Below are 24,694 nucleotides of genomic sequence, written 5' to 3'. Positions count from 1 at the left end.
CGAAGATTTCGCGCGAAACGAGCGGCACAACTCGAGAGAAAAGAATCGATACGTGGCTCCGATAATTCGGCGACTCGAACGTTCGTATTCGTGAATTCTTTTCCGGGTGAGCCTTTTACGGCGAACCAGTGTAATTAAGGACGCAAAGGTAGCGGTCAATTCGACATCCTGGAAGTCAGATTACGTATACACCAGCCTCGTTTAAACTTTTAAGAATCTTGATCAACCTCTGAACACTTGTCGGTACACTCCTCTCCTCTGTGTAAGTTGAACACCGCGTTGGAACACGGGCCGACGTTTGCTTTTCGAGAAAAAGAAAAGAAAGAGAAGAAAGAAACGAAGGAGCTATTCAAGTTACACGAAGAAGTGATACATTTTGTATAAACGTAGAAGCGCCATGATAAGCTTAATATGGATATTTAAAATGTGAATAAGTAAAAGAAAAGTCTTTAGAAATAGGATCGATAAATATTCACATTCTGGATCATCCTGAATAAGATGTAATGGTCATAATATATAATTCTCTGATATTTTCAAAATGATCGCACAATATTATTTATTAGTGAATTTTCAATGGATAGAAACACGTTTTGAAACATAAACTGCGAACTGAATTTCATGATTAAATTATGCGCCTTTTCAATTTCTTTTTCCAACAAAAAACGGCGCAAAGAAACGATAGAAATTTTAATTTTCACCTCGTGTTACGAAACGCGAGATAGAAAATTTGAACGAAGGAAGGGAGAGAGGAACCTCGAGGAGATGCCTGTTGTCTCGCGTTTTTCCCGTGGTTGGATAATTTTCTTCGTCGTGCGCCAGAGGCATGCACGTGGAAACAAATCTTAAAACACGAAGCCTGGGTCTTTATTGGACGACTTTTGGACGGGTAGAGCGCGAACTTTTCATAGCTGGAGGAAGTGTTTTAGTCGTAAAAATAAGTGTACTGTGTTTAACGGTGTCTTAAACAGCGAGTAACGCGTACAAATTTCTGTTGAATTCCGTATATTATATCGTTCGCGACAGGTTCTATGGAGAGAATATAAAATCTGTGATTTTTGTCGTTTCTCTTCTTTTATTATATGTGAACTGGTCGATCGTAAAACGGTATAACGTATATTGAATGTTACGTTTAATTGAGAATAATGAAATAGTTGATAAAGTAAATGGAATAATTCATAAACAAAAGCTATTTGTTAAAATGTTGAAAAATTACTAATTTATAAAAAAGATTTTAACTTGAAATTTGTAATACTTAAATGTATTGAAAACAATATTCATTCGTTCGTGTTATCTTTCACGTATCTTTATTTGTAAATTTTCAAGTCATCGTTTTCAAGCATCGTTTTGTAAAAGCTTCTCTTTTTAACTTTCAATCATTTCTCTGTTTTTCAATTAAACGTAACATAGGAAGCGAAGTCGAGTTTCAATTTAATCGAACAATAATCGATTCGTTTAAACTTTAGGAATATCACTTAATTCGGCTATTAAATAAGTCTAGATAAATTGGACACGCGAGAATCGTTTGCAAAATGTGCAATATACTGTCTTCCATCTAAATATCCACGTTGAGTCAATAAATATTAATCATGAGTTCATTTTCACGACTAATCCAATTAATGTTATTTACTGGATAACACGTTATTCGATCGAGCTCGATAGAATTTATCGATATGTCTATTCTTGTTAAAATTTCTTTGATAAATGTTTCCTAAAATTTTCCATATATCCACAAATTATAACGAGGATTATTTTAGCACGTTGATTGATATGTATCTCGCATATCGAATAGAACGCATATGTACGCGTTTTATTATTCAAGTTCTAATTCAAATGGGAATTGGAATCTTAAATGAATTAAAATTGCAATGTCTTTCTCGTTTATTAAATATAATTTATACATGTTCGTATATAACATAAGTTACATACTCGTAATATATTTTTGATCGATTCTAGAGGTCGAAACAAGCACAAGCAATTTATTAAACTACGCGTAACTTTAAATTCATATTGGACGATGAAACGAGATGAAAATAGAGATACGACAAAGTGAATAGAATGGTTTCATTTCACTTGGATCGTATAAAAATTGTCGCACATCTTGTTACTCAAACACAAAGATTACGATACTAACATTCACATTGAAATATTTGCATTTAACAATGACATTTAATATAACGTAAAATCTCATTCAGATTATTTTGAACTCGAATAAACGAAAACGTTCTTTCAATTCGAATCTGTCGATATTTGAATCTATTCACTCTCATCACTAAGTATAGTAGTGTTTTTCGCGTTATATGCCCCGGCATACGTGTTTGCAGTAGTTTGAAAATCAAATTCCACCAAGTTTTCCGGCTTCATTGATCTTTTATTGCCATCGAATGCTTTATTCAAATGGGTCGCCGTGTTAGTTAAGGGGAACGTTTCAAGGTTTCCTGGATGGCCGTTTCGTGGCGAAGGGACGCGTAAAAGTTTATCTCGATGTCTATAAAATGAGGAACGAATTCCGGTAGAAAAAAAAAAAAAAAGAAAAAAGAAGAAACTCGTCGCGAATGTACGCGAAAATATTTAATTCATGGACGCATTTCGTATGATTTATACAGGCGATACGGTGGATTCGATGTGCTTTTATAGTATTGCGCCCCGTGTCTCCTCCTCCGAGGGAAATTTGTAACTTTCTTGTATCTTCAATAACCGGAGGGAAATAACCGGCGGCGAATGTGCGGCAACTATTATCCCGGACGCTAATTTTAATAAAAGTTTTGCGGTAAAAGGGGTGTATAATTTTGATTTTCAACTAATAGCGATAAAAGCCGTCTGCTCGGTACAAACAGTTTATCTGCTTGTAGATAGGATCGAGAACTTTGTAGAATGGATATTTGAACATTTAAAGTGGAAACGAAATACTATTGAATCTTGTTTAATTTTATTTCACGTTCGAGGAATTGTTCTTTAATTATTTTTCAAGGTTTCGTTATTTTTTAAAAACGATATAACGCATAATATTATTTTTCTAAAAAGTTGTCCTATATTTTCTTATTTTGTTGTTGTTTCGTATTATCGAGGATCTCTAAATCATTTATGCTTTTAAATAAAGTTTATAGAAAATTTTATAAAAATTCGGAAACAGTCTAATTTATTTATAAGAAGATACGAGAAAAATGACAACGAGAGAGAATTATGAAAATCTTAAAACAAGAGGGGAATGGATCTCGAAAGAAGATTTTATTTTTAAAAGAAGGAAAGAAAGAAATGCTGAGAAATGCAAAAACAAACAAATCTACTCTTTAGACGAGTTCGAAAAGAGGCAAAAATCCCGAGACTAATTCGATTCACTCCGTTTAATGCACGACTCTATAAAGCCACAAAGGGATCATTCACCGACCAAATTTCCCATCATTCAAGGAACAATTACTCCCGCCATCGTCGAGCAATTTACGTATCTCATTATCGTTCACCCAGTTTCTCAATCCTCCGTAGTTCCACTCGGCCATAAATCTTCCAAAACGGAAACGACGAACGGTGGATACCGAGGAAGAGACGAGGAAAGCTGCCACGATACCGAAAAAACTCCCGTAGCATTTTCAAAATTGCCGCGCTTCGATGAAATGGCGCGTAAATCAATCGGCTTGAGCGATCGCAGAACGCTACGCTTAAATTTCTCTGGAGCAAAAACGAGTAACGAAGATGCGCAAAGTGGTTGATTGTCGTGTTACACGGTGTCCAAATACGTCAAATCGATCGATTGATCGTTACATTCGCGCTTGAAGTTATAGCTTTTGCTTGATGGAACGCGCGTTTGAAGGAAAATGGTGGAATATGTTTCGAGAGATTGAAAGCGTTTTCAGAGAAGAGGTTGGATTTGAAGATGTCAAACGAAGAAAATTGAAAAAATTAAAATTAGAACTTCAGGACAAACATAAATAACATAAAGAAAAGTCGATGTACGGAAAAGCCGGTTAAAGTTTATTAAATTATATTGAAATGAAGTTCATATTAAACAAACCGAGACTGTAATAGAAGCCACGATCAACGATTTTTGTACACCAACTTTTACATTTATTTTGGAATCGAATCCTCCAAATTTATTCCTAATAACGCTTTGTATATACGTAAGTATACGTACCTAGACGGCGCCATTACCGCGCCTAAAGCACCGAAATTATCGGTGTATCGCGTGGCGAGCCATGGGGTGGCGAAAAAGAGAGCGAATCGCAACAAATCACTCGATATCTCGGAAGCCACGCGCCGAGGAACTCGGCGAGCAGCCCGAGGAGACAGGAACGAGGGAGAGGGAGAACAGGCACAGAGAGACGTAAGAACTTTTCTTATTTACGAGCGAGCTTATTTCCTCGGGCTACTGCATATGGATATCAGTTCGGGCACAGAGCGCTGCGAGTCGAGGCGGATGCGAGAATCGGCCGAGCAACGCCCGCGTGGAACTTTAATGCTTGTACCTTCCTCTTTCCGCCTCGCTGCCCAATTCTTTCTTTCTTTCTTTCTTTCTTTTTTCTCTCCTCTCCTCCGAGAACTGCTCTTGTCAACCGCGTACCACACCACACCTTGATATATTCTATGATATACTACTATGATCACGCGTGGAAAGTTGAAGGATCGGGAAGAGACGAAGCGAAGATTCCAAGATTGATGGACGACGAACACGAATCTTGGAAACACGTCGCACTATTGGTGAAAGTAATAGCAAGTTGAAAGTTTTAATTATTTTGAAACGAACAATTGCAGTTCTGAATAAATATGAAACGTAAATTAACATAAATTCCGACAATATCATATAAGATTGGAAGATTAATATAGCATTAATGAAGACGAAAGGTGAGTATAATAATAAATGAATGTAATCATGATGAAAAAAATGAGCCTTCATGAATCGTGATGCTCAAGAGGTTAATGAAATTTTCGAGGATGTGACTGTACGCTTGTTCGCGTCAAGAATCTCCCGTAGACACGTGGAGAAAAAAAGGAGAGTGGAAAAAGGAAAAAGGAAAGGGAAGAAACAAAGAAGTTGGCAAAGGGAATACGTTCCACGCTTCTTATCCCGTGGAATCTCGTGAATGATTGCTGGTGATTTACTGGAGCCCTACTGATATCTCTCAAATCTCGAAAGTTATGGCGCTGCCGTGGGCGTTCGCAGCATTTCGCGAAAAGTCGACACCCAGATTCTCGCCCACCCGTGTGTGATCCAAGAGATTCGTCGGTTGGAAAAAAGTTTGGCTGTACACTGTCTGATCGTTCTTCTTCCTCGAACCTTCCCTCCCATTTGGCCGTTACGTTGAAATGATTCTTTTGGAAGCTGTATATTGGTTCAATGAAGAAAAAAAGAAAAGAAAAAAAATAAATTAGAATGGTGAGCGCTTATACGAGTAAAATTAGTTCGTAGAGATAAATGAAAGACCGGAATATTATTATAGATAAAGGTAATTTATTATAAGTGATTGAATACAAGAGGAAATTGAGCGTCGAAAAATTTTAAACAAGGTTTAATCGAGAAAGGATAATAAAAGATTTCAATTTTCATTACTATTACAGAGAAAAGATAGATAAATGAGAAAGTTTCAAAATTAATAGCGTAAAAATAAAAATTATAGTGGCAAAGATAAGAAGCATGATAGATCAATGGAAACAGCAGCGAAAATCGTTCGGTGAATCGAAAGAAGAAATTGAGCGGAAAATTAAAAATCTCTTGAGCCATTATTCGAGAGAAAAAAGGGCAAAGTTCGAAATCGGGTGCTGACGACATTTATAAAAGCAAAATAAGCACAATAATGACCAATTAAATGTTCTGTGATCAAATTACTCGACCAATCGATTTTCATCTTATACCTTCAAGAAACAAACAAACCCCCATTCACCTATTCCTTCCTCAATGTCTCAATATCTTAATAAATGAAAAAAAAAAACGTCGATTCGCGTCTTTCCATCGACAATAGCGTTAAAAATTGATCGGAAACGGAGAGAATCGAATCTCGTCTCTCCCCCCCTGAATGTTTGGACCCCGGTCAGGAGGGATGAAACGATATATATATATACCCCGTATATGACACCCCACACGCCGCTGGGAATTCGCGTCGCGGAGGAATTCAAGAAATAACTCCCTTTGTGGCCGCGCAGAGGGAGCTGCCGAGTCAGGAATTCGAAAGGATCTGGTAGTTTTCGAAAAGGCTCCGGAAACGCGGAACAGAGACATCCACGGAGGAGGGAGGGGATGATCCTTGCAAGTCTTTGGCGGAGTTTGGCGGGAGGAAGGAAGAGGGAGAGCCGAGAGAGACGTGATGCTGATGCGACGAGACGCGACGCAGCGTGGCGCGGCGTCCAGAGGGAGTGGGTGTTCCACCCTCCCAGGATCTATATATAAAATAATCCCCAGAAATGGAGGGAATAAATCACTCGAGTCGTGAGAGGCATTCCTGATCAGATAGAAAGGGGAGGGAGGGGTGAAACGGGATAAAAACGTTCTGTCCCCCTTCGGATCGCAAGGAACTTTGCCCTGACCACGTCCCTCTCCACCCCTCGGGCCTTTTCAACCGAGGCACTGCGCGTCCAGCCATCGCCCTTTGTGCCCATTGGCAGCACTCCATTATTCGACCACGTCAATTACAGCCCAGCACGCCTAACGACTGAAGAATTCGACGTGCCCGCGACCGCGAGACACGGCCGCCCTTACGTTCCACTCCTCCCTGTTCCTCTGTCTCTCCCCGTGGCGGACAGTCGAGCACGCTCTCGAGCCCAGGAACGCCAGGGCTATTGGGAATTGATAGGCGGAAGGGCGAGTTTCGAATCGAGGCAAGCTCGACGATTCGGATATATTTCTCCGTGGACCGCTCATTTTCATCCACTTTTTCTCCTCGTTCTTTTCATTTTCTCTGGTAAATATTTACCCCGATTCGATTGGAGTTGTTAATAAATATTTGAATTTGCCGCGTCCAAACGGGGAACAAACGGATTAGATGGGATAAGGAAGATTCGTGTGTACGTATGAAATTGCGGAATGGACGAATTAGTTTCGACACGGAAACTGTGTCAAGGATCGGGTTATTGGTTTACACGAGGTCACGAGAGCTACCAAATATATATATATATATATATATATATTTGTATGGGGTAAACCCTGAGATGAAAAAAAAGGGTGTTTTGGAAACGTTATATCAAACTTCTCGTCGAGGCTCAAGTTAAACATCGTCGCGATAACGCAATATTCGTGCCGTTCGTCACGGAGCCAATCTACCCTAAGAATCTTCCATTTGATTGCTAATCTTATCTTCAACGCACAATGAGAAATCGAAATCGCAGAAAAACGTGAAACGTTTATATAACAATGGAGAACTTTTAAGAACCAGACGAGAATTCGTTCCAAGTGCAAATAATCAAAGCTCGATGGATATTTTGAGTAATGAGTTTTCGCAAAGAATCGTTCAAAGTTCGGAGTATCGATCGGACATTCTGGAAACAACGACACAAGAAGAAGATTTGCGATAAAAAGAAGTTACCAGTTATTTTGATGCTCTTTTCTCAAATCTAATTAAAGCTGATTGCTCCAGCAAACGAAAGAAAGAGGAATAGGCGAAAGGAGATTCCTATCGACGTGTGGATCCTTTATCTGATCATGCTTCCTGATTTTTTTCTTTTTTTAAAATAAGCCTTCTTAATCTTAAGATTAACTCTTACATATATTTCGATTCTTTTTCGTTCGACCTATATTTTTCTTTTCTTGGCGAGAATTCACCGAGGAATAAAAGGAAGGGTCAGGAAGATCCCGATCAATTTTTCAAGAGAGATCGCCTGGTCCTGGCGGAAAAAGCGTGGACGATTCTAACAATAATTGATTAAGAACTGCGAGGGTGCGGATAGGGAACGAGGAGGCTGCCTTCATTATTTTTTCTCGCTCGATACCGATATCCCTCTTTTCCCTTCTTGCTTCTTTTCCTCGTGTCCTCATTGCACATGGACTCGCTTAACAGTCGCGAAATTTTCATTATACGTGAGCTTGGATAGATAAAATAAACTAGAAAATCTAATGCTCGTTGATCCTACGATGAGTTAATATTGGAAGGATCGTGTCGAGCGTGAAATTTTAAAGTTAAATTTTTTTCATAGATGTTATTTTGAGATTCTTGGAAATTTTTGAAGCCCAAGAATCATTGCTTTAACACGTAGAGATAGATAGATAGATTATTATTAATTTCCAAGTTTTTTTTTTATTTTACATTGATAATACCGTCTTTTTTATACCCGAAATAAATGTGTGAAATTCGATAACTTGTAGAATTTCATACTTTAAATGTGCAAAATTAATAATTATTGATATGAAATAACGTTACGTTTAATCGAAAAAAGGATTTATATAAGTTTTGGGCATGAGGAGACGATATATATATATATAATATTGGAAGATAAATGATTTTTCTGACTGAAATGAAATTTCTTTTATTCAGTCAAGAAATTTATTTTTTATTTTATACATGATAAGTTTTCAAATTAGATATTTTCCAGAAGCTTTTTCGAATATTACCGCTTCCTTTCAGTTCCTGCTATTATTTTTTATAAAAAGATTAAAGTATTAATTTTATTTCTTTCACAAGTTCACAATTGAAAAGTAGCACAATTTCACCAAGTTCGAAAAACAAAGTAGAAACGGTGAAATCCAATCGAGGCACCTTTCGCTCATTTATTTCGCTGTTGCATATACAGTGTATATCCTTTTTTGTTTTCTTTTTTGGCGGTCTCTCATGATGCGTCGAAAATTCCTGTAAAAAACACCTCTGTGAAGTCTCGAACAATCTTGTGCACTCGCGTATTAGAGTGACCATACATCTGAAATCATTTTTTTTTTTTTGAGACATTGTATTTTCGTTCATTATTCATTAATTTTTTGACAAATATTTCTAGATTTCATAAATTCATCACAAATTATACAAAATATTATGTCATATTTCCGTTGTCTTTGAATGCAATTTCTCACATTGTATACATCGAAATTAAATTGCGAGAAATCAAATTCATTATTCGAAGTGAACGAGTCGTTTAAGGAAGAAATGTAGATTTAAAATTTACAATTATCGTGATGCGTGTTTCTCAAAATTTCATCGAAAATATTTCGAACAGTAAAAAGCTTAAATATTACGTTGAAGATGATATATACGCATTAAAGATTATCTTTCGAATATTATATCAAAATCAACTAGAAGGGAATATAGGGAAACATTTGGAAGATTACGCGTCTGAAAATTTCATCGCCAGATGGTAGCACCGAGTCGAAATACCATCGTACTTCTTTCAACGAAGTTGAACATTAATGGGGTTAACCCTAATCGACTGTCCTTAATTTCAACTTGAGAAACACAGTTATCTTACCTGCACATATCTACACCTGTGAGTCGTTAAGTAGAAATTTGCTCTCAAATGACATCGGAGACGTGACATCTCCAGCTTGTGGAAAAAGGTTGCGGCAATGCCCATTATAAGAGCAACCTGGCGGATACGGTACTCCATATGTCGCTACCAATATCGGCCGGTCATCGATCATTTCGTGCTTCTTCTCCAAGTACCACCTCCATATCCGAGTCGGCCGATTTGGAACGGTCTGTAGACGCAACGATGCATGTCCAGCCCTCCTCTCCTCCCTCCCTTTTTTTCCCCTCCATCTTTTTCTTCCGGTTTTTGTCTCCTTCTCATCGACAAAAGTTTCGACGAGAAAAAGGAGGGGGAAGCGAAGGAAAATTTGATAAGTTTCTCCGCGGGCGACACGCTCTCTCCAAATGGATCGTTCGATCGTGCTGTGGTATTTCGAATTCGGTTGCTCTTTTTGCCAATGAAAAAGGATGCTTTCACGTAAATTAATCGAAACGTTGCGAAATTTGAAGAGTAATGCAAATTCCACCGCTAACGTTTTCCCTCTTCTCGTACCTTTCGCGTCGTATAAAACATATAGATGGAAGGAAAAAATTGAAAGGGAAAACAGGATTGCTGTCCTTGAATGGATGATGCGAGCACGGCGAATTTAAATTACTTGTTATATCCTAGTAAATATAATCTTGAATCGACCTCTTACATACCAATTTCTATGTTTGATTCGGCCTCTAGAATATATATTTATAATATAAATAATATCGTCATTATCGAAACTAAAACTAAACACTTCTTCTTCGCTTCCTAAAATCGTAACTCTTTTTTATATCTCGAGTTTCGCGTTTCGAAAACGGTCATAACTATTCTCCCGTGTGAAATCATATCCTTACGTCATCCTTCCCCCGTGTCTTCGACGTAAGGAAAACGCGCCCGTAATTTCGCCTCGACCCGTGATAAATAGACCTTATAGATGGTGGACCCGTGTCGAACATCGCTATATCTCGTTCGAGCCCTTTGAGACGAGAAAGAGAGAGCATGATGGTGGTGATCGTGTTTACTCTGCTCCGCCGGTGTGCATATCGAAGGTCTCTCCGCGGTCGGAATGCTGATCGTTCCTCCTCGAGGAGTTCGTCGTCGTCGTCGTCGTCGTCGTCGTCTGGCCGCGTGTGTACGTTCGGGCACGCACGTCTGATTTATGCGTTGTCGCGGCAAATTTATAGGTTCGCGGCCGTGGTGGAGTTATGAGAAGGAGCATCGTGACCTCCGTCTCCCAGGGAAGCGAGGAAAAGTCGAAAAGTCATCAGGTGAGACCCTAGGAGGGAGGAAGAGGTCAGGATGCTTAGTATGCGTTCCCATGCCCCCGGCGTTTCCATTAACTCCACGGCTGACTGGGCTGAGCCGAGCTGGATGTATCGTTGGACGCGTGTAAAGCATGTTTGCGAAAGATGCGTTCTTTCCTTGCGTTGGTGGCCGCATTATCGCGTTGCAATGGACATACGAGGTAACGAGATGGACAAACTTGACACCGCTCTCGTAATTCTTCTCATGAACGCGCGTTGCTCGAAATTTTTAAATTGGTATCACAACATCCCGTAATTACTAATTTAATTTACCAATATTTTGAAATCGAACATATCTTGGTATAGGATAATATAAAAATGGAATTTTTATATAATATGTTTTAGTAATTAAATCGTGGATTTTTATAAAACAAGATTATTATAGATTAATATATGAAAAATATGTGGCATTATTCGTTTCATTATATAAATTTAACGTAGATAAAATTATCGTATAACTTTATTTTCTTCTTATATGATGTGTAAATAATATAATACAAATCTCTTCATATGATTATATAACACATTATTATAGAAAATTTTGAGACGAACAAAAGTTATTTGCATATATTTCAAAGAAAAGTTTCCAATCTCAATTTTAAACATCTAATAATTACACTTTTGCATAATTCAACTGATCTCCAATCTTACGGTTAAAACCGTATATAGAAATAATTAATTCTTTCCAAAAGTTAGAAAATAGTTTTATTTTAGAAAAAAAAAGAGAACAAGATCTCACGATTACTTCCCCATTCATCCGGCTAATTATCCATCCCCCTCCTCGTAAACTATCCTGTATAGAGATTTCGGGGGGGAGGGAGACATAAAATCGGTAAACGTGTGCGGTGAACAATACATAAAGGAGGAATGCACGGGTATCGGATGAAATCGTAAAGCAGAAACGAGGATAAAAGTCTTGAAACCAAGAGACAGAGTATAGTCTATAACGTAGGATCGTCTCACGCCTACCCTTCTTTCCCGAGGTGCGGAAAACGACCCGAAGTCGTTTACTCGGTTGGGTCTCCGTGTCGTTGGTGACGTGCACGTACGCGTTGTACCATGTATATACAGGGTGAGACATCAAAAACAGGCCACTTGAATATCTCGGTTGTTATTGGCGAGAGAAAAAAAAAATGTGTCGCACCAAACTTATACGGTATCCAATATGGCGCATAATTTGATGCAAATAGATTTTCGATAGCTGAACCCGTCAAATGTGACGATCAATGTTCATACGTAAAAATAAATTATTTTCTCTTACAGTTCACGTTGAATCTCTACCTTTTTTTCGCGTTTTAGATGATACTATGATATCCTTAACATAAATGAAACGACTGTGTCTGATTCGAATTACTTTTGGCCCATGTCAGAGTGTAGATCAATTAAATTTTATTTACGTCAAAAACATGGCTTGAGGATAAAAGAAGCTGAACTTTATACGAAATACGATTTACGTCAAATTATACGCCACTCAATACCGTGCAAGTGATATATATATTTTTTTTTTCATCATCAATAAGCCAAGATATTCGGGTGATTTGTTTTAAATGTCCCACCCCGTATATGTATACACATAGATGAACGGAATTTCATGTATACGCGTAAGTTAGGGTAGTTGGCGTGCGTGTGAAAATTCATGATAGGCGGAGGAAGTTCGAGGGGGGACCAAATAAATGGAAAAAATCCATTACGCGGTTTTATTCAGCCCGCGTCACGATATCGAACTACCACTTTTTAATTATATTTCTGTTTGTGCGGGTGCGCTCTCCCTATAGGAGTCCTTCGACAGGGAATTTTTACTTCCGTAACTGGGACCAACCTCGTTTTAGATCATGCTCCCCCACGGATTCGCAGAATCTAATTATACGATGCCTCCTTGCTTTTTGTGCTTTTTGCTTTTTAACCCACGTGGATTACGTTTTGGGGACGGTCGAGCGTTGTCTTAATGTAAATCGCACGTAGAAACCGAAAATCACGGTATTTAGGGTGAATATGTTAACCCTTTGAGCGGGGAGATAGGGATGTATCTGATATACCGAACTAAAAAAAAAAAATGTATTGAAACTCGGTATTTAGGGTGAATATGTTAAATGGGGAGAATGGATATAGCTGATATCGATATTATACGTGTATCTATATATATCAAAAATGATATAATTAAAAGAATTAGATATTTTTTCATACCAAAAAAAGTGTTTGTAAACTTGTAAATGAATTATTGAAGAATAGATTTAAGATTATTGATAAAAATTCTTCCTGCTATTGAATATTCCATATATTCAATCGTTTAAGACTTACAAAAGTTTATCTTTAATAATTTCACGATCATTAATCATAGTTAAAGTAAAAGTGGTGCAATAGGAGAGGACGATTTATCCTTTTCCTCGCGACACGATTATGCAGGCTCGCGTTGAAAACAATAACGAGATCGCCTGGTTACAAATGGCGGGGTACCAATGGTGGTGCCTTTTCAGTGGTTCGATAAATTTTTCTCTTCTTTTTTTTTTCTTCTCTCCCGTGTATTTCTCTCGATTACATCCAAATTACTTCTCTCTGTGTCGTGATAAAGATTTATCGACTATTGATATTATTCATCCAAAAATGTTTATCCATATACAATACCTTTTTATATCTTTTAATTTGTATCAAGTCCAATTCAAACATAACATAAATACCTCTTTAAATAAGTAAAATTCTTCTATATAAAAATATTCTTATGAAAATTTCTAGAGGAATTCTAAAAATATCACAAAGCAATCTCAGTTTGCTCGTATCTGTTAACGACTTATCCAAAGAAAAAAATCACGAATCTAGAAAAACATTAAATGATTCTCAATGTAAACAAGCAGGAAAAAAAATTACACTTAAATTATTCAGTAACAAATCGTCCCTGTATATAAGCCATTTATCCTAGTCATCCCGAAAAGCGTTGACGAGCTCGTTTCAAACGTTCCTTCGAAACAATGGCGCGCACGGAGGGACAAGAAATTTCAAGCGGTCAGAAACGGAACGATGATTTATCGTGGTACGCGAAATGTAATACGCGGACATAACGCACGCATCGGAACACGGATCTTTCACAGAGATCAAATATTTTCGTAATTAGCCATCTACCAGGCCGCGCATCAACCCCTCCCCTCTCCCCTCTCGCATCCCGCCACCGTTGCAATTGATTTAATAAAGAGTCACCTTGCGTCCATTTCTGCGATCACGCGCAAATTGGATGGATGGTTATTGCTGCCCTCGGGTTTCGACCTCCCGTTTTCGAAATACGATTGGATATTAATAAAATAACCTCGATACGGTCGTCCAACAATGATCGACGAAATTAATCGCGGGCCTATTGTAACTGTTCTTCGACCGGTACGTAAACGTGTTTCCCATTTGCCTCTTTTATAATCCCGAATTGTGTAGCAGGAAAGAAATTTTGATTTTTGTGGTATTTCTTTCGGAACAAGGGAGCTTTCGATTCGAACGATTTTCCTGGATTTTTTTTTGATGATTATGAAAAAAGGGCGATGATCTTGACAATGTATTAAAAAAAAAGATCATTGAAATTTTGTTTTCTTTTTTGTACATATTTGTATTAATTGGAAGAATTGAAATTATAGGATGAATTAATTTAACCAAGGATCTTTTTCGAGAAATAAGTATATATTTTCCCTATCTAAAAAAAAGTCTCGAGTTCATCAACCGTCAAATAACATGTCGCGACACATCCTGTATTTCATTCCGTATAAATTCTTCGAACGTGTTCCGAACATATTCGCAGGATGTTCGATCGACACAACAAGTGCCTCTTCCTTTTTCCTGTTTTCCTTTTTTTCGATTCCTTTCAATCTATCCATCTCTCTCCCTCCTTCTTCTTCCCTTTTTCATTATTTTTTTTTTCTCTTTCCTAAGAAGTTTGGCAATTTGTAAGCCACCATCGTCCACGGGGATATAAACGCACGTGCTATGTCGTGCACGCTTCCGTGTATGTATGCGAATCATGCATATATGCATGGCACATAATATATATATATACATACATGTATATATATATAAGTGTGTGTGATGTGTGTATATATATACATATATGCATAAGCGACAGGGGTGAGGGCGAAGAAGGAGAATCACTTTGAGCGGGAGTTCTTTGAAACTGGCTGTCGCGCGTTTATTTCAATGAGGCTTTTAGCTACAAGTATACAACGTTTTTCCTTTTCATAAACGGTGAAATCCTTGGGAAGGAAGAGGTTTGTAATCCTTAAAGTCGTAAGTGTATTTCCATAACTTTTCTTTTTGATAACATGATATTTTGTGGAATGGAATTCAACTCGATGACTGAACTTTTTGGGTTTTTTTTTTTATTATTTATGATATTAGTTGGTGAAAAGTTTGGGAAGGAAGGAAATTTTTTTTGTAAACATTGATCGGAACCTGTTTTTTAAATTTGCTTAATTAAATTTGGTATCTTATAAGAGGGACTTCACTAAATTCTCCAAATTTAGATCTAGTATATTTTTTCAAGAAATAGAATTTCCTTGAAATAAAAGTTAACAGGGATCGGCATTTGCTGCAAAATAGTCGTCGATTTAGGAATAAAATGGCTAGAAATATCGGGATTATTTTTCACATACTTTTAACACACGTGTCTTTTCTACTTCATAAAATGAAATTCTATTTTTATTCAAAAATATAATTTTATTCACAGATACGTTTGGAAAGATTATCTTTGACTATTAAAACAAAAAAGAAATGAGAGATACAGAGGCTTATTTATGAGATAGTCGTAGGGGCGCCAGGGTTTTTGCAAAATTAATTTCTGTCGCGTCAACTACATATTTCCTCCGCGAGCGGACAGCCGGGAGAAAACAATTTGCGATTGATTCCGCTGCGATTGTCAAAGGGTGTTCTCTTCGTCATCCGCTATTATTTGGGTAAAAGCACAAACAATGCGCGTTTATCGCGGTCGTCATATCGTTTTTACACTTGCAATTTTCCATGGCGTTCTATCAAATTCCATTATATACCATGCGTTTTCTGTCACGAAGATTGGTGGTCTTGGAATTCTTCTTATTAGATTTCATTAGATATGATTAGTAACAGCCGATACAATATTTCTAATATAAGGAGAAATAAAAATTTTCGTTTAAGATAGTCGATGAATTTTAAACGGTTTGAATTTTTCGTAAACCATATAATTAATATCAAACAAGAGAATCGAAAAGACAAGTATTGTTATTTTTCTATCGAAATTATTCTTTCAAAATAAAATTAATTACGTAGGATGAGCTAATATTTCAATAGAAGTATTCTCCACTACATGTTTCGTCAAATGAATAAATGTAATTCTCATTTATAATTGACTCTTCCCTTCCATTCTTCTACGACCCTTATTGAGACGCGATAAACAGAAAAACTGGATGGGATAGTATAGATAGACAGCAGGCAGCGAAGTATAATTTTCAATTTTGCGATGTTATCCGCATCGATCGAAGCGAACATGAATTTCAGATTGTATTCGAGGCTCAACATCGCCGGCTTTATCATGCAAACAGCGTTTTCTGTTTAGGCGTTCGAACGAATAAAAACACGCGAAGGAATTTATGAAGCAACGGCACGAGCTTTCCAGCTGAGGAAAAAGGGAATAGTCGTCTGTCGTGAGCCGACTGTAATTCATCCGGTAAATCCTTTCGATCCTAATTTATGAAATCGTGTACGAAACTGTTCTCCTTTAGAATCGTTGGAAATGTGCCGATGCACACGTGTTGCGTTCTGTTGTTGTTTGCATGGGATGCGTCGGTGAGGTGCTGCCATCTACTCGCCTCGATCGTAATAAGTCGTAATAAGTTTGCCAATCTCTGTCAATTTTAACTCTATCGTTCCAGTTCTTTCTTTTTAAAAGCTTTGTATATTTATCGATAGAAGGAAATTGAGAACAATTGAAAGAAAAAATATTTCTCTTCGTATTGTTTCTTCATTTTTCACGATCGAAAGGAAGGTAGAAGTGCACATTCCTATTAGAATAGCAACATATTTTCTTTTCGTTGATATAGATGGATCGTTTGAAGATTCTTCCAATGTTATTTATCCTATATTTTCTTGTTAAATATTTAATAGTAATTTTCTATCGTATTCTAACATCAACGCGTCGACGTTTAAATAACTTTTTAAATGAGATTCAATTTCGTCAGTATTTCTAAAGCTCGATATCCACCAAGTTTCTTTTCTTGTTAAAAGAATCCCGATTTTTTTTTAAAAATCGTGGCCAACTCGTTAAAAAATTGGCGCCATTTCGCAAAGCGGGAAAACAAGACTAGGCGAAGTTTGGGGACGGGGAGTTATTGGTTCGAGTAAACTTCGCGTATCTTATAACGTCGGTTGTTTCCACTTTCATCCATTTCGACGAAATGAAGTTATTGTTCCTTTAATTAGATTCTCGGTGCGAAGATTCGAAGAAATGACACACCGAAACGCTCGTTCTTTAATCGCGTAACGCGAATTAAAAAGTTCAACCTCGTTGATTCCAATTTTCTTTTCCTCGCCGCCCTGCCACGGAATTTATTGCACAAGGACATCCGGCGGTCTACCAGGGCGGACAGACACGGTTTTTACCGCTGCTGAAGCGTGAACTTGACTTTGTCGAAGTTTCAGCAAGGTCCAGAGGGGAAAAGTAAAACGCCTACTTGTGAATGAACTCGCGACTGGCCTGCATCTGTTCTTAATGAAAAAGAATTCGCGACCGGATGCTTGCCACTTTTTTCTGGATCACGTTTATCTCGAAGTCTTCGCTGTCGAAGTTTCTCCGATAAATATTAACACCATTCGTCGACTATCCTCCAATTCTTGAATGCGTCAATTGTGTCTGATATACCTTTTCGATAATCTTTGTAAAAATCTTTTTTCTTTTGAAAGTACAAATGAATTGTCTGATATTGAATTCGATATTCATAAAAATTGGAAACATTGTTCCCTTTTTTGTTGCCATTGTTGGCAAGAAATAAATTAAAGAAAGAATTTTAATGCATCTTCATTTGCAAATCGAAATTAAAGAGAGGTCAATTTTGAGACCAATTCACCGATGAGATTATAGAAAAATAATTAAGAGACACACGGTAAACGGATTTGCATTGCAAACGGTCGATCACGAGCGTGCAAATAGCCACTTTGTCCGATCGTTGGAGATCGTTGGTTGAACGAGAAACCAAGTTCGCGTTCCTCGTGTACGTTAATTATCTTAAGTGGAACGATTTGATCGGCTGTATACGCGCGGTGGAAAAAAGAAAAACGCGGAAACTCGTGCCAGTTTCGAACGAACGCGATGAAGAACCAAAGGATCGATTCTAATTTCCATCCCGAATCGAGTCTTCCAGAATGGTAATGCGGTACCGTCGCATGGCCAGAGAGCGTACCGCGCTCCATATAATAACGTAAACTCTTCCCCTTTTCCGTCTAACTGCGACGTCGAATAAAGGAAATGGAAAAGTAAACTGATAAGTAGAAGATCGTGGCTTCCGTTAAACTCGGTCAGTTGCGATCGAGTACGAAACTTTCTTCTGCTGCTTTCGGTAGAACGAAATAGTGTATACTTATTGATGGCACGAGGTATTCTACAATTTCTTAAAGTAGAATAGATTGGTACTTATACATGGCGGAAATAATGCTAAGGAATGGTATACGGATAGGAAAAGAAGTATATGTGAGAAAAATAGATCGAAAGTTGCTTGAAAAGATTCTATAAATTATGGTAACGATCGCGATAAAATTCGAGAAGTCGTCGTGATAATAATAAAATTGCCGTGTAATTCATTTTCCGCCATTTCGAAATGTTACTTCGGAACGATCGTGCACAACGTTTGGAACATTTCCTTATTGACTGGATCCAGTCTTCGATGGTCTTTTCTTTTTTATTTTCGAGGATTAAGTAAGAGAATATCGAAAAGAAGACACAACGATAATTCTAAAGGCTAATAACTATTAAAATTATTCCAAGAAATAGAGAATACTCTGACATAGATGTAGGTAGATTCAAGAGAATTAAATATCTATTTTAAAAATGACTTTCCATAAAACAAGCATACACCGATTATGCGACAGTTCAACAAATCTTTTTTTTTTTTCTGGATCACCGCGATACTTCCGCTAAGAGATGGTCCATAAAGGGATGGAAGATGACTCTGGCGCACGTGTCGGCAGCGATCTTGATAGAGGAGGAACGCACGGTTGGCTGGTGAATCGTTTCCTCGTTCCTCTCGATCAAGTCGATCGGTCGACTCGAATTTAGATCGGAGGTTACGACTCGATCACGGCAAGGGTGGCCGTGAATGAGATTACGAGAGCGAGATTTCTGGACCGCAGCTGACGCCTCGAGAGGAACCACGACCGGATACGAGCGTTTCGGGAGGGGGGAGGCCGGTAATGTCATGTGGTGAAACATTTTGCTCGTTCACCCGTGCATCTCGCCATCAATTTCGCTCATAAAGCGTTCTTTGCTCGACAACTTTCAGCCTCGTCCTTCCCTCTCATTTATTTTTTGTTCTTCGCACTTTCTCTTCCCTCCACCACGCCACCCTCCCTTCTCTTCAATTTTCGTTCAATCCTCCCCCACAGCTTGTCTCCTCCACGACTCTGGACACGTTCTTACCGTTCGACGCACGAACACAAAGCAACCCGGGTCCTTCCAGAATCCACCCTTCGACCTCGTCTAGATTGAATCGGGGGTGCCGGAGGCTAGAAACGTGAATCGCATGTCTGATAAAAGAAAGAAAGAAAGGGAAAAAAGAAGGAAAGCAACGAGGAAAAGCGTGTACACTCCCTTTCGTTTCGTCTCGTTCCTTTCTTCGCGTCCCCCTGGCTTCTTCCTTCTTCCCGTGAACTTTTCACGCACTTTTGCGCGCCACGTTTTCGAGAATCGTTACCTTTCTTTTTCGTCTCTTGGTCCCTTCTTTCTTAAGGATAAGCTTCGATAAGATCTGTTTGAGAATTTGCATACAGCCGTGTTCAAAAGTTTGGGAACAATAAGAAGAAATTTTACGGTCAATTTTATTTGTCGCCGAGTAATAAAATGGTGAGTAATAAAATTAAATGGATTATTGTTTCCAAAGAAATTTCAAATATTCTATCTGTTAATTTTTCTTTGCTCAAAACAATTAAATATTAACAAGCGTTTATATTATTATTTACAAAAGGTTCTTTATTTCGTGCAAAAATATGATTATTTCCAAGTTTTGAACGATAGTGAATACTTGATAATCCTACATCTTTGATATCCGTTCGATTTCATTTTCATTATTCGATCATCTCGAGTTGAAAAAAAAGAAGAAAAAATACACATGGAGCGATTCTGTAATCCGTATCGCGGCAATCAACGATCAAAACATTGGCGGAATGCTCAAAGAACCGATTATTCTCGGATCGCGTAAGAGGATCCTCGCTGAATTCTTGGTGAATCGCATCAACGCTAAATTACACGCGATTTCGATGAGTCAACGTATTGTGGTCATCGCACATGTATGCTGAATGCATCGGTTCAAAAGGCTCGTTATCGAGATATCAAGTTTTTTCACTCGTCTCTTTAAAGTTTTTCTTCGTCGAGCGACAATGAATCCTTTACGAGCGCAATCACGGCCGAGAAATGTAACATTAGAAACGAGCTAGTTTTCCGCGTATCACGAGTTTTATTTCGGTCCTCTGATCTCATAACACATCCTCCTAGCGCGATATCCGATCGGATTTATCTCGATAAACGGCCGTTTCCTGCAAATGCAACAATTTAATCCACGAGTTTCCATGCAGTTGGTAAACAATGGGCTAATATCGTGGAATGGGTCGGTATCTAGCTTAAAGACATCGAGGAAATGCGATTGGATTTGGTGGTTGAACCGTTACAGAATTAATTGGCTCGAAATCTGCCCGATAGTGAAGATCGATTTAACGTTTTGATTATTCCGAAAGCTGGTTTGGTGCAACGATGAATAACAATTTTTCTAATTTCTTCCTTTTTTCTTCTTTTTTTCCTGCAAATTCTATTCTTTCCTGCTCAATTAAACGCAATCTTCTTTGTTGAATGAATGAATCATTCGTTAAGTCTATTTCTTGTTTATAAATGATTAAATCTCGTTATTAAATATTATTCGAATAAAGATGGCAAATAAAATTTTAGAAAGTCATCTTTTCTCCGAACAACAAAGTAAATTGCGTTCGGTAATAAAGATAAGTTCGAAAGAAACGAATCATCAAGCCAACAACAAATTACGTACGTGTATAAAAGTTAAACTAACTCGACACTATTGAGTTAATCATTTGGTCCCTGAAAAATTAAACGCGAGTTATGCATTATGTTAAAATTTTTCCAAGAAAATTGAATAGTTCCGACGAGTAATAGAAATCATTTTCAGAATAACACGTTTTCCAGGGAAAACGTTTTTATTATTTCGAAAAAAAAAACGGTAAATTAAATTAGGAAAAATGATTTAAGAGAATTGACTTGTCAGTTAACAGGAAACGATCCTAAATCGTTTCCCAAGAAACTTTAAATCACGGTTAATTTGTAAAACGCGAGTTCTCTATATACCAATTTTATCATAACGCGCAATGGATGAACCGGAAGACACGTAATCGCGCGACTTCTGAGTGTGGTCGCGATATCACGTGGCGCCGAACAAAGATTCCTCTCTCACTCTTTATCTCTCTCTTTAGATACGTAGAATCTTGATAATTCGAAACTTTATAATATGAAAACTTCGATAAGATTATAATTGTATTCCTTCTACTTTAATTCGCTACTCGATATTCCGTAAATCGAAATACGAATTATAAAGATTTGTTATTTTTGACTTCGTGTAATAATTCAAGTTCGAAGAATGCGAGAACTTCAAATACGTTGTTCAATGCTGAGAAATTTATCTAAATTTTCATCATTCATTAATGCCAATTTTTCGCTTTCTCTTAATATATTAACAAATCAAGGAAAAAAATATCGGATACGATCGACAAATTCTCTTTCGTTAAATCTTCTTTCAACTTGGATAACTATAAATCTTCATAAAGAAGATTTCAATTCTACCATCGAGTTACGAGGATTCAACTGTATACGTGCAACACGCTCACGATTCACGATTAATTTTATCTCGGTCCCGATGATGATTTTACGAGGAAGTTGATATCCGGCCGTGGCCGATGCTATGTGTGTCACTCGTTTCTGAATGAATGCACGTTCGCCGTGAATGAACGGCACCGAGCGTTATTACGCTGCACGTGAATAGCCGTTCCTCGAGCTTCCGTTCGACACGGCGAACGTCCCCCGGCACGTGACACGTTTGCGCCGTGATATCACCGACCATCGAAGAACAAGCAAAGCATATACGCAGTTCCTCGTTTGTTGGATTACGTATCCATACCGTTTCGAAAATAGACGAGTGTTGGATGTTTTTAACCGATTCGGAGGAAATATAACACGGTATGGGAAATACGATAAAATCAAATATTCATTGTGAACTTATCGGCAAGTTTTTTACTATATAAATGAAAATGTTTACGTATTTTGATATAAATTTATGATTAGTTTAGTTTGTAATTAATTATTTCATCTATGTGTTAAAAAACACGAAATGATTAATTATTACGTTCTTTTTTAGCTTTTATTTGGTTGTATATTATATATTGAGAATAATATTTTAATTATTTGCAAGTAATTTAAAATCTACTAGCCGGTTTAAAATTCATTTAACCGGCCACCTGCTCTTCCAGTTTATAGTGTATTAATTTTAATTGTTATTTATTAAATTATGTTATAAAGTTTCGTGTAAATTGAAATATGAATATTGCAAGTATGTATATATACATATGGTCATAATAGAAATATATATAAAAGAATTTTTTCTTGTAATTGAATTATAATTTATTACACGAAATTAGAAATAGAAAAAAATAGAAATATAAAATGATAAATTTATTAAAATGCTCAATACAAAATGATTATTAAAACAATTTCACTTGAGCGTAATTCTTCGAACTTGTTCTTACGAAATATTTCAAGAGTTTTATGTTTTGGATAGAATTAGAAATACGAAATGGGTAAATTTGGAGTAGTTGTACGGAGTAGTGTTTCATGATTATGGTAATAAGTAACAGTCACGAGGAAAGTAAGTATACTTACATTACCAAGTGTTTAGATGCTTTTCTAAAGTAATAAAGTAGTATGAGAATAAGTACGAAGACTTAATAATACGCAGGAAAATACGAGGAGTGTAAAAGATAGTTTTTACAATTATCAAAAATAGGCAAATTGGTGAAAAAAATTAAAAAGCATAATTCATTGTTGATTTCTTTTTTTTTTTTTACTTATTACACGTTAATTAAAAAAAATTTCGTGCCTTTTTCATTTTATATGGATGGAATAATTGTTATTCATAATTTCTGAGTGCTGTATTCGTAAGAGCATAACATCGACGATAAATACCAGCGCCTTGTTTCTGGGAATAATATTCTTATTGTGTATAAGAATTTTAATAAAGATTGCGCAACGTTACTCTTTTTGCACAAATAATAACTCGTTGGACTTTTTTACAATTTCACGGGAACAATCATTGATTCATAAAGTTTGCGTAAGCTGGTATTAGCTATAAGGTATAATGATTCAACGTAATTGCATTTTGTTTTTAAGATTCTTTTGCAATCGATTCATCGAATGTTATCGAACGTATCTTAGAAAAAGAATAAATCTTATCTATAATAATTTATGTTAATCTAGACGTTTGTTTCTAAATTTTTCTCAAGTATGATTCTTCGAATTCTCGTGAATATTACACAACATCTGTACAATTTAATTCTAATTATATCATCGTTAAAATTCATTTTAAATCCTCCTTGTTTTCTATCAAAATTAGGAAAACTTTGAATCCGTATATCTCGTAATTGAGATATCGGGATGAATGAAAAATATGATGATGATTTTCGTGATTTTCTCTATTCCCCGAGATTCTTATATAAAAAGTTGAAGTGTCGTTCTTTAAGTAACTTTTCACGAATTTTGACAATATAAAGTACGGCAAATTATTTATAACACATGTAATTTTCTGTGTTTGAACGAACATATGTTCACGACTGTTTCATAGGCTGCGTATAAAATATCCTCAATCCGAGATACAAGAGTTTTTCCTTATATCGGATAACAATCGATTATCTCGAAAAGATTAATCTGCGTAGACCTACTATATTTCCAATATCACGAATCCCTTATCTTCTTCACCGTATCTCATTCACCACAGCTAAAAGAGAGAGGCGGGCGCGCAACAATAGGACGATTATCGGGAAAAAATCGCGACGGAATTAACTCGCTTCGATAACCGTTTCCAAGCTTATCCGTAACAGTTACGCGAACATTACGCCTCGGTTGCCGCGTATCGCGTTGCAAACGCTCTAGATTCTTCCCTCGCTCGTGTGGGTGGCCGTGTACGTACGCGCCTGTTCATACCAGCGCAGGTATAATACGTACGGGTAACCTGTTGCGGCGCAATTTTTACCAAGGGTTCCGCTTCGTCTAGCGAAACTGACACCCGGCTGTAAATCACTCGCCTCGCCACGGACATGCATCTTCGGGATACGCCGCCGTTGGTCCATTTGCGATGCAGACTTATGGAAAAATCGTTCGATCCAGCTCGATTCACTCGCGCGTTTCTCGCGTTATAAAATATGCATGAACGACTCGTTGTCCTCTCAACCCTCCCCCGCAGTTCGCGATTAATGGCGATAGTTCGCGCGACGGATGTTCCAGATTCGATTGGTCGGAAATACAGGATTATTCGGGAGATAAGAAGATTCGGGGGGAGACGTTAGATTTAGTGGCTCGATGCGTGAGAGGTCGTGAATCGAAGATTGTGACGCAACACGAGACTTCGTTTTTGGATTTCGAAAGATCTGTGAGTTATCCTATTATTGATTGTTAATCAAACAACGAATCGCAAATATCGTAAGAAAAAGAATGAAGCGGAGAATCGTTTCGTTATTTC

At 37.3% G+C, this 24,694-nt stretch overlaps 1 protein-coding gene and 1 long non-coding RNA gene across 3 annotated transcripts in view; one reads left to right on the top strand and one right to left on the bottom strand.

Moving 5' to 3' along the window:
* Positions 1–24,694, top strand: part of LOC107994871 (3-phosphoinositide-dependent protein kinase 1) — a 491,030-nt gene that overhangs the window by 75,478 nt on the left and 390,858 nt on the right. The gene's annotated exons all lie outside the window — the stretch shown is intronic.
* On the bottom strand, positions 8,423–14,559 carry LOC107994791 (uncharacterized). Its single transcript, XR_009831931.1, has 2 exons — positions 9,370–14,559; positions 8,423–8,762 (listed from the first exon to the last, which is right to left on the bottom strand). It is a non-coding gene; the product is annotated as an uncharacterized LOC107994791 (long non-coding RNA).

The sequence above is a fragment of the Apis cerana genome, linkage group LG1 (genome assembly GCF_029169275.1).
Source record: "Apis cerana isolate GH-2021 linkage group LG1, AcerK_1.0, whole genome shotgun sequence".
Classification (NCBI taxonomy): domain Eukaryota; kingdom Metazoa; phylum Arthropoda; class Insecta; order Hymenoptera; family Apidae; genus Apis; species Apis cerana.
The sequence above is the reverse complement of the archived record's forward strand: the minus strand, read 5'-3'. Positions and strand labels throughout refer to the sequence as shown.